This window comes from Mustela erminea, chromosome 15 (genome assembly GCF_009829155.1).
Source record: "Mustela erminea isolate mMusErm1 chromosome 15, mMusErm1.Pri, whole genome shotgun sequence".
Taxonomy (NCBI): Eukaryota; Metazoa; Chordata; class Mammalia; order Carnivora; family Mustelidae; genus Mustela; species Mustela erminea.
This window is the reverse complement of record NC_045628.1, coordinates 44,370,960-44,380,514: the sequence shown is the minus strand read 5'-3', so window position 1 is coordinate 44,380,514 and position 9,555 is coordinate 44,370,960. Positions and strand designations below refer to the sequence as shown.

Genomic DNA, 9,555 nt, shown 5'->3' with positions numbered 1-9,555 from the left:
GTTTATAAGGCTGATTTCCACATTTCTCAAGGTGAGATAAAAATTTGTTTTTGTTTTTTGATTTTGATTTTTTTTTAAAACAACAGTAGCATACTGCATTTATTACCTAACAGATGGTGAATTCTTATTATGTTATTTGCCTATAAAAAATGAATGGTTTACAGAACTAATCTTTATCTTCAGGAATCTTGGGTTAAAAACTGGCAGCTATAGTTTTCTAACTTTATGCTTTTGTGTAAATTTTTTGCTTGAAGCATAATAGGAAACAACTCAATGACTAAATTTCACATATTTATTTAAGGCAGTTCCTATTATAATTTTATTTGGTACAGGAAAATGTGCCAATTTGACACTTTTGCATACATAATGTCCATGCAGTATAATTCATATATGCTATTTGAATTTGTTATTGTATGTTTATTCAGTTATACTTTTTGCTAACTTTGTTCCTTGTCCCTAACTTTCTGTTCTCTATGTCTTACAGTTTTCTATCTTAAGGCTGAAGCTAAGAAAAAAAAGGCCAGGTCACAGACCTGTAATTTATCATAATCATGCAGATGTGACCTGTAATTTATCATAATCATGCAGATGTGTTCCATGCCCAAGTTCATTCATAGGGTCCCACAAGATCAGTGCCTTGGCTCTGCTTAAAGATACTTGGGCACAAGAGTCTGCCAAGACTGAGTCTTCCCTTCAGCTCTTCCTCTCCTGTCTGGGCTTATACATACCAATTCTCTGAATTGCTAATACCACCCAGGGCATGGCCAAAGAACAGAACATATCCCTCCAGTCCTTTTGGAATTTTAGTCTGCATATATGAGGGAAACTAAGGTAGAGAACAAAGGTATTTTTGAAGTTAATTCTGTTAGTTAACTTGGGGAAAAATCTTAAAGGAGTATCATGATTTCAGCACAAATGCCTTATGTTTTTTCATAGTCTTACTTCCTCTCATGCATTTTAGATTTTATACTTAATAGTCTCATTCTGATAACTGTTAGGAAAAATTACACAAAATTATACTCTTCTGCAAAATACCAAAAAGGAACTTGGAAAGTACTGCATTTTGAAAAATTTTGACAGTCTTTAGCACTCTTTCAAACATCAGTATCATAAACTCCATGTAGATAAAGATAATTTTCCTTTGCCTCGCTTGTAAATTATGTTACTTAGATATTCTAGGGTACAGTCAGTTCTCCAGGTCTTTGATTCTAAAATATTTTCCAGGTTTAATTTTTTTTAAATTTAAAATAAAAACAAAGTTTTTAATGTGTGATTAGTGGGATTGTAGATCTCAGAAATGTTCTGTAAAGTAAAATGAAATAATTCTTGGTGAGATAGATGTTGAGTTGGCACCTCACAGTGGCATGTGCTTCATATTGGTGTCACCATGAAATTTTCCTTAAGGAGAAAAATTTCATTTTTTTTTCTTTTTCATTATACCACATTTTCTATACCTTAGTGTAGTTTATTTTCCTTGCTTATTTCGAAGCAAGTGTCAAGTGTGGGTCTCAAAACATGATGTTAGGGGCACCTGGGTGGCTCAGTGGGTTGAGCCTCTGCCTTCGACTCGGGTCATGATCCCAGGGTCCTGGGATCGAGCCCCACGTCGGGCTCTGCTGGGCAGGGAGCCTGCTTCCCTTCCTCTCTCCCTGCCTGCCTCTCTGCCTACTTGTGATCTCTGTCTGTTAAATAAATAAATAAATAAATAAATAAAACATGATGTTAAATGAAAGAAGTCAGAAACAAAAGACCACACATTGTCCATTTTGTATGATTTTATTTACATGAAATGTTTGGAAAAGGAAAGTCTATAGTAGATAAAAAGTAGACTTAAATAGGTGCCTAGTAGGCCTGGGAGTGGCAGTGGAAGTGATTACAAATGGGTGTAGAGTTGCTTTTTGGGGTGATGGAATTCATTTAAAATTAGATTATTGTGGGGTGCCTGGGTGGCTCAGTGGGTTAAGCCTCTGCCTTCGGCCCAGGTCATGATCCCAGAGTCCTGGGATCGAGCTCCACATCGGGCTCTCTCCTTAGCGGGGAGCCTGCTTCTCCCTCTCTCTCTGCCTGTCTCTCTGCCTACTTGTGATCTCTCTGTCTCTGTTAAATAAACAAATAAAATCTTTAAAAAAATAATAAAAAATAAAAAAAATTAAAAAATAAAATTAGATTATTGTGATATAGCCTGTAAATATACTTAAATTTAATTATCCATCACAATGAGTGTGTTTTACCTTACATAAATTATATTTCAATAAAGCTTTTAAAAATGCTAAGTATCTCGAAGACTCCTGTGCAATATAACAAGGAAATCTGAGATGGTTGAGGAATATGAAAAACTTTTTAAGAAGTCCAAATCTCTCTTCTTTTTGTAATGGCTGCCAGATAGCTTTCAAAATTATTACAAGGTGATGAAAGTAAGGCAAAGACATCCATACAGTGCTAATATATTGCACATTTTTATGGATGTAATAATCACTTCTGGTACTAAGGACAGACACTCTTCTCATAATACTGATTCCTCTCTAACAAAGCACAAAACATTCTGGTATCGGCAGTGGTCCAATCGTAGAGGGTCTTCCCCACACTGGATGAATATATGTTACAGGTTTTGGAAAATCATAGCACCTATTGACAGTGTACCTCTTAAGCTCTCCACTTTTACAAGGAACCACAGAACTGGAAAGCAGACCAGAAAGTTTCAGTATTTAAGCAACAGCAATATCAAGATGCAGGACAGTGGAGTTTCCCTCAAGAGGATGAAAAGGGCTATAAGCAGATGAGGAAGTTTAGCATATAAGACAAGCACTAATCACACAGCCTTTGAGAAAAGTTGCACATTGCACATATAGAACTAGTTTATTTTATATATAAATAAGTTATTAAAATGAATATTTCAGAAATAAAAATAAATTGTCCTCAAAAAAAAAAAAAAAGACAACACATATCCTGTTGTAGATGCCTTGCCTGGTAGTGTTTTCGAGACTCTTATTCAGGCTATTATAATTTTACATTTTACTCAGTATGGGAATGCAAACAAGCACTCTAGTAGATTCCCATACTTTCAGACCCACTTGTGCATATCCCTGTTATTTAATATCAACCCTACCTTTTCATGATTTTCAGAGTCAATTACCCCCACAGATATAATGATTAATTTTTTTGTGCATGAGTGCACTGGCATGAGAATTCCAAAATCACCATGTGATATCATTGCTTGAATTTGGTGCAGCCTATGTCCACCAAGGAAAAAATTCTGCCTCTTGAATCTTGCTCTTGTAATTCTGCCAAATCTAAAGTTTTTTTTAAAAGAAGTAAAGCACAAAACCAAAATAAACCAAGAGTAATGGTGACAGGGGATTACTTCCAATTCTATGTCTGTGTCATGGATCCAATTTTTTATGATATGTGGGGAACATTTTACTATGCAATGACTACTAGTTTAACTTATATATCAATTCTAAATGATGATTCCCTAGTCCTAGGATGTCTGACCCTTGTAGAAACGTGGTATTATCTGACCCTTGTAGAAACCATTCCAGGGTGCTGGTATTATCTGACCCTTGTAGAAACCATTCCAAGGTGCTGTCAGGCCAGGAGTTTCCAAGTGATTGCAGTCTAAGATACATCCAGAGGATTTTGTGATCAAGTGCTCATTTTCATGTCTAAAATGAGTCTTTTGGTCTGAGGTACAGTTGTGTGAGGTCTTTTTGGTCTGATGTGAGGTTATGTGAGCTCTTACATTGTTAAATCAGATGTCCGTGTACCCTCAGATGGTGGGGCTGGTATAGAGTGTGGGTAAGTTAAATCATTAGCAGAACATGAATCAATCTAGAAATTACTATCCCCTTCAGGATGGAAGGGTTCCCATGTGTCATCCAGTGAGAGACTGATTGGTCTTCTTGAGAGATGGTACTATATTAAGGACTCAGTGTTGGTCTCTACTGCTGACAGATTGGATATTTAGCAACTGCAGATGGTAGATCTATCTTAAACAAAAGAAGCTCATGCTGTTAGGTCCATGTTATGCTTCTGTCCTTGATAATATGACTGTGATGTTCATGTGCTGTTGTGAACATGCTTGGGATGGCTGAGGTCAGAATCTAGGGAACATCCACAGGAGAAGCAGTCCATCCTTCTGTTTATTGAATACTACTTCTGCAGCGTATGCTCTCTAGTGGGCATTGTACTTACTTAGGTATATCCACATCCTTCTATCACAGAATTTTCTCTTCTTGGTTGTCCTATATTATTACTTCAGGCTCCTGAACCATCAGTCTAAGAGATTTAGCCACCAAGTTTATGGCCAGGTATGTCCAATTCCACTAGAATGACTTCTCCTCATTCTGTCTTTCAGGTAACCCCAACATGGGGTATCTATCTTTTGTTCACAGTAACATATTGATTTTTCCATACATCATACCTAGATTTTTTTTTTCTTCACCAAAGAAAACTACTTATGAGGCTGTATGTGTGAGCTGCTAAGGAGACATTAGTGTTATTGAGGTCAGTGGGAGTCTTGATCACCCATTTGTGTACCCTCATATCTGCTTGGACTTGATCATATATGTCCCAAGTCCATTATATGACGGATTGCTTTTGCATCCACTTGACCTTATGACTTGGTAGGAATCTTATTCAGATTTTATTATTATACTCCTGGTTACTTTAATGAAAGGGGCATGATCATCTGATGATTTCTCTAGTCTTACCTAACAAATCCATTATAATATGCTGTATTAAAATGAAATTCCTCTGAGTTTCCTGAGTCTCCTTTTATACTCTTCCAATGCAATTATGGTATTTTTACCTCAATTATCATAGCCCACTGTTTATTCCAAGGTTCAAGAAACAATTCTATAAATGTATTAGGACCAACCCCTTGTTAGATCACTGGCAGGATTTGCTGTGCCACCCCACGCTCTTTCTCTTACTTACTCCTCAGGAAAATAAATATAATTTTTAAAAAAATAAATCATAATACAGAAGAGTGTATTTGATAAATACACTTACAACCAAGTTTTTGTGTGTATTCCATTAACATATAAATCCAAATAAATAATAAAAGATTATTTTATATTTGTTATTAAATTTACATAAATGCTTGATATTATTCATTCAGTATGAATTAGTAATGTATAGCAACCTCCTCTGGATACTAGGAAATATTAGTGAACAATAGAGACAAAAATCTCTACTTTTGTGTTTACATTGAAGTGAATGAATGGCAGATCCACAAATAGTTAAAATAGAAAGCATATTATGTGGTGAGAAGTACACTGGAGAGAATCAGCCTGCAAAGGGTTAGGCTGATGAGTTAAGTAGTGTTAGCAGGAAGGATTATAGTGGAAATGAGATGCGAACAGCAATACTTGAATGAGCTGAAAGAATGTTCTTTGTAGACACCTGTAGATACCAGGTGTACTCAAGAAGCAGAATAACCCTGAGGAGTATGATCTTCTGGTTGAAAGAGTTAATGAGGCCAATGTGTCAATTTTGGGAGGGACAGCGGAGAGTAGTAAACATAAGGATCAATGAAGTAAGGCAAAACTATGTTCTCTAGCATGTTGCCAGTCATTGTAAAGACTTTGATTTGACCCTGAATGAGACAAAACGATGTAAGAAGGTATTGCACAGATGAATTAGATTATCTGGCTTAATTTTTAAGAGGATTTCTCTGGTATTGTGTTGGAAAAGATTACAAGGGCAGAAAAAAGAAGCTATTAAAAGTCATCGAAGTAATCCACACGTGGATCTTGGCATTAGTGCTAGAGAGACTAAGAAATCAGCACTTCCAGGTAGGAGTCACCATTTTTGTCGTATTCTTTGCAGACTGCAGCCCTTGAAGCACAAAGTGAATGGCACCCTTTGGGATTACACAAAACAGCAGCTGTGTAAGGAGTGGTTACACAGATTGTTGGGCAACTTGATTTGCTGCTTGATATTAACTTTTTAAGCTGCACTCAAGTAGATTCATAGAACTTGCATTCATTTTTTTAAATGACTGAATCTTACTCTGTTGGATGGAGATACACACACACACACACACACACACACACACACACATAACTTGGTGAATATATTACAGTAGAATGATGGCTTATCTTAGCCATCATTAGTGGCTTCTAGACCATATTGAGTAATTTGGATCTTGGCTCTGGTTTTGTGATCTTCTGTGGGCAATTTACATAATTAAACTTTGCACCAGTTTTGTTATCTTTTAAATGGGATTAAATAATAGCAGCATTCTTAAGTTTTTAATGAAGATGAAATAATAATACAAGTGAAAATATTTAGAAATTAGTAAAATATTTAGTAATTGCTCAATATGGAATAAATGCCATTATTATTATTATTGCTGCTGTTATTTATCTATATCCTTATGGATAGACATTTATATTCTCAATTTTTCACTATTATAAATAACAGTATTATAAATATATTTTTTAAAAGATTTTATTTATTTATTTGACAGAGATCACAAGCAGGCAGAGAGGTAGGCAGAGAGAGAGGAAGGGAAGCAGGCTCCCCACCAACCAGAGAGCCTGACGTAGGGCTCAATCCCAGGACCCTGGGATCATGACCTGAGCTGAATGCAGAAACCTCAACTCAACTGAGCCACCCAGGCGCCCCTGTGAATATTTTTAATGAGTAGCAATAAACATGTACTTTTGAGGAAGACATTCCCCTTGGATATATAGTTCTATGTATTTCATGTCACAGGATAAGTTTGATTTTTTAGATACTGTGAAATTGTCCTTCAACATGATTTTAATAATTTATAGTCCTACCAGCAGTGTCTAAGACTTAGAGTTTAGTTACAACATTACCATAAACAGATATTGTCACTCTTGGCCCCATAAGATGGTGTATCACCGTTACTTTAATTTGTATTTTCCAACATGGTTATCAGGTTGAATATCTTCACATGTGCTCCTGTCCTCTTAGAAACTTCTGTTTATATAATTAGATTGTTCTCAAAATTATTTATGGGTAAAGGCTATATGTAATACAATTGATTTTTTTTTTAATTTTTCTTTCTAGTGTAACAGTATTCATTGTTTTTGCACCACACCCAGTGCTCCATGCAATCTGTGCCCTCTCCAATACCCACCACCTGGTTCCCCCAACCTCCCACCTCCCCCCACCCTCCCCTTCAAACCCCTCAGATTGTTTTTCAGAGTCCATAGTCTCTCATGCTTCACCTCCCCTTCCAATTTCCCTCAACTCCCTTCTCCTCTCCATCTCTCCTTGTCCTCCATGCTATTTGTTATGCTCCACAAATAAGTGAAACCATTTGATAATTGACTCTCTCTTGTATTTGTTTGTGTTGGAAATGTGTACTCAGTCTCTATGGCTTGTCATTTAATTTCTTTTCATTATCATTCTGTAGAAACAGATTTTAGTTATATGCAATAAAATATGAAAACCTAGAGTTCTATTCTTTTCTCATTTTAATTTAAAGACATCTCAAATTCATACCTGTATATAGAGTAATGTTTGTTATAACTTTTTCTTATTTATGTGGATGGCTAATTTTATATCCCATTTATAGAACAGTCTATTTTTCCCACTAATACAGAAGACAGCACTATCAATTTCCCAGGTCTGTTTGGTTATATTTCTGCATTCCTAGACTCTTCTATTTACTTAGTCATCTATTTGCTCATTAATTAGTATGCAAATTCCCAGCATTTTAATTGGTATGGTTTAATAAAAGTATTTTGAATCTGGTGGGCCGTATTTCTTTTTTCAGAATTGTGTCAAGGTTTCAGGTGATCTTAGCCTCTGGCTCTTCCTTATATATTTCTTCATGCCTTTTTTCTCTTTTTTCCCTGATCACTAGATTTTCAGCTTTAGGGCACCATCCATCCCTGCTTTTTATTCTTCAGTTGGTTATTACACTGTGAACAGTGACAACAAGAAAGATAATATCGGTAACAAATTCACTTTAGGACATTAACAAGCTTACAGTTTCACAAAAGGTAGGAAGGTGATGCTGAGGAATAAACAGGATCAGAAGGATGTCTGGAAAATCAAGTGGCCTGCAGCAAGAAGACTTTAAGTGTGATAGCTTGGAAAACAAGCTCTAAAAACTCTCTGTCCACCAGTCTGTCCATCCTTGGTGTGGTATGCTCTTTCATGCTTCTCTTTCCCATGTCCTGTGCTGAAAATGTAGTCTCAGGGAAGAGCATGTTCTTCGATGGTCTTTGGCTTCATTCTCTCCTCTGGCTTTAAAATAGGAAAGGATTGTGGCATCTGGGTGGCTTAGCAGGTTAAGCCTCTGCCTTCAGCTCAGGTCATAGTCTCAAGGTCCTGGGATCCAGGCCTGCATCAGGATCTCTACTCAGCAGGGAGCCTGCTTCCCCCTTCTCTCTCTGCCTGCCTCTCTGCCTACTTGTGATCTCTCTCTTTCAAATAAATAAAATCTTAAAAAAAAAAAAAAAGGAAAGGATCAAGCACCCTGGGCTTCTGTAGCATTCTCTAGGAGAGTGGAGGACTCGAGCTCACCTGGGACCCTGCAGAGCTTTTCTTGTCGCATTTGAGCTCTGTTCTGTCTTCTGAAATTCATTCTGATCCAGATCCTCTTCATATACTCAGAAATGCCTTTTATATCCTTGGAAGCATAATTTGAAGTTCAGATCATACTCTGTTATGTTCCACTTGATACATACCCAATTCATAAACGTTAATACTTATCTCTGCTCATCACCTCTTCCCTACCCTGTTATCTCCCTCCACTCATGTGGATTTCCAGAATAGTCTCCAAACTGACCTGTGTGCTGCCATTCTGAAACCCATTTCCCACATATCTTCCAAAATGAACTTTTAAAGGTGTAGGGCACATTGTAGCACTCTCCAATTTTTTTATATTCCTGGGAGTTCCCGTTCCACCTCAGACAAAACCCTAGCTTTTCCATGATGTGCATGATCTAGCTTGTTTTCTTTCTTTAAACTTATTCTCTGTGTGCCTTACTCTCATTATCAATCTAGGGACTGGTATCAGTCAGGGAATTTGATGAACCTTTTCTCCCCTTAGGCTTGTGTTCTTCCTCTGCCCTCTGCTTGGATCACTCTGTCTCCTGATCTTTGCTCTGGATCTTCATTTAGGCTACAGTTCAGACATTACTCTCCCAGAGAGGCCTTGCCACTCTCATGGTGCCCACTCTTTCATCCTAGATACTCCTCATTACATTATTCTTCAGTGGTTTAGTTCACAGTCATTCATTATGACATGAAATAATCTACATTCTATAATCTTATCCTGTCTCTCTCTCACCCAGTAGAATTTAAACTCCGTAAGAACAGACTCATGCCATCTCATTGTTGTCATTAATGCTAATGTCTGGAATAGTTGCTATTTCTTAGAATGCACTTAGGAAAGTTATGTTAAATAAATGCACTTAGGAAAGTTATGTTAAATAAATGAAGGAACAGGGCACATATAGAGCCTAGTGCATATGCTTTTGTCAGGGGTGACCTTTGTGTTTGTTTACCTTGCAGCTTTAACATGGCTCTTTACAGCAGATATTTCCATTAATAGTCCCCACCAGATCC

The 9,555-nt window shown here is 36.9% G+C and overlaps 1 long non-coding RNA gene across 1 annotated transcript; it reads right to left on the bottom strand.

Moving 5' to 3' along the window:
* Positions 1-7,824: 7,824 nt before the first annotated feature.
* On the bottom strand, positions 7,825-8,610 carry LOC116574477. Its single transcript, XR_004279335.1, has 2 exons — positions 8,509-8,610; positions 7,825-7,901 (listed from the first exon to the last, which is right to left on the bottom strand). It is a non-coding gene; the product is annotated as an uncharacterized LOC116574477 (long non-coding RNA).
* Positions 8,611-9,555: the final 945 nt, after the last annotated feature.